Below are 1,676 nucleotides of genomic sequence, written 5' to 3'. Positions count from 1 at the left end.
GGCCCGACCCTGCTTAGCTTCCGAGATCAGACGAGATCGGGCGCGTTCAGGGTGGTATGGCCGTAGACGGAGGTGTGTTGTCGCTGTCGTGCCCCAAGAGCCGGCTGCTGCAACGCTGGCCTGCGCTCCTGCACGCCAGCCCGCACCCACGCCCCCACGCCCCCACGCCCCCACGCACCTTCGCCCTCCGGAGTCCGAGTCCGGAAGTAAGGAAGGAAGGAAGGAAGGAAGGAAGGAAGGAAGGAAGGAAGGAAGGAAGGAAGGAAGGAAGGAAGGACGGACGGACGCACGGACGGACGAGCCCCTCCAAGCCGCCCGCCAGCCAGCCTGCCAGCTAGGCCCTCCTCAGCCCTCTGCCCCGGCTCGGAGCCGGGCTCCAGGGCCAGCAGCAGTCGCCAGCCAGCCCTACCCACCGACCTTGTCTCCCTCGTCTCCCGTTCCTCATCATCGGGCACCCTCACCGCGCCCCAACCGTGCCCCTGGCAGGTTTGTTGGCCCGCAAGCTGGCTCCTCCCTTGCCCGCCCTCGGCCTCCCTCGGTGGGGTATCCACGGGTGTCGGCTTTGACAGGGCCTCAGGGACTTCGAGGCACGGGTCGGCTTTGGACCCCGACTCTCCCTCCACCTGGGGACTGTTGCCAGGTAGAGAGCCAGCTCCTGGCCTCTGTCGTCCCGCGGGCCACTTGTGTCCCCTCTGGTGGAGGCGTGGCGGTTGGGTCCGGGGACATGGGCGGCGCCCGGGAAGGGATGATGGTGGGGATGGGGTGGGACTGGGATGGGGTGGCATGAGGAGTTCGCCGGGGAGGTGCCCAGATAGGCTCAGGCAAAGCGGTCGGATCGCTTGGGGCATCCTTCCAGACACTGTCTTGCTGGTGCCCTACCTACGGTGGTGTCTCGACGGGTCTGGTAGTGGCTAGGCGCTAGTCTCTCATCATTGGGGAACTGTAGTTTCCTCCTAATCCTCCTCCTCCTCCACCTCTTCCTCTACCTGTCCCCCCCCCCCCCCGCTCCTGCTCCTGCTCCTCTTCCTCCGCTCCCCAGAGTAAGCCCCTCCTCCTGGAGAATCTAGAAAGCCTGGGATTGGGTCTCTCTAAGAGACTGTGTGCCTGTGCGCGCGCGCGCGTGTGCTTCCTCGCCGTCCAGAGAAACCTTGGGTTCTCTCTTTGGAACTTGGAATGCCAGCTCCCAAGATTCCAGTTCTGCCCCAAGTCCACCCCCACCCCCAGTCCCACCCCTATCCCCTATCGTCAGCCAGCGGGGCCATCCAGTCCCCCATTGAAGATGCCTCCCCGTGATGTGGGCGGTACGCCCGCCCTGCGCGTGGGGGAGAAGAGAAAAAGGCAGGCTGTCCAGCGTGGAAGATGCTCCTGGGCCGACCGGTGGGGCCGAGGGAACTTGGAACTGGGTCTTGGCGCTCTCTGCTCGTGGACGGTGGCGGCGGGGGCAGGTCCCGGGCCAGAACTCTCTTGGGCTATGTATCCTTATTTCCAACGGGCCACCCGGCATCCCCCACCTACCGCTCCTTCCATCAAGGAAGAGTCAAGAAGGCACGTCTGTTCCTTCTGCACCCACCTCTGGGGCTGAGCAGGACCTTCCTGAGCCTGGACTGTCATAAGGATGCTGTCGACTGGCATCTGAAACTGTCAGCACAGCACAGCACAGGACAGCACAGCACAGC

General features: G+C 64.7%; 1 non-coding gene across 1 annotated transcript in view; it reads right to left on the bottom strand.

The window, feature by feature from the left end:
• The window catches only part of LOC130864272 (5S ribosomal RNA), a 119-nt gene extending 51 nt beyond the window's left edge, over positions 1-68 (bottom strand). Inside the window, exon 1 of the ribosomal RNA XR_009055963.1 lies at positions 1-68. This exon is cut by the window's left edge and continues 51 nt beyond it. This is a non-coding gene — a ribosomal RNA (5S ribosomal RNA).
• Between the last annotated feature and the right edge of the window lie 1,608 nt (positions 69-1,676).

The sequence above is a fragment of the Chionomys nivalis genome, chromosome 21, assembly GCF_950005125.1.
Source record: "Chionomys nivalis chromosome 21, mChiNiv1.1, whole genome shotgun sequence".
NCBI lineage: Eukaryota > Metazoa > Chordata > Mammalia > Rodentia > Cricetidae > Chionomys > Chionomys nivalis.
The sequence above is the reverse complement of the archived record's forward strand: the minus strand, read 5'-3'. Positions and strand labels throughout refer to the sequence as shown.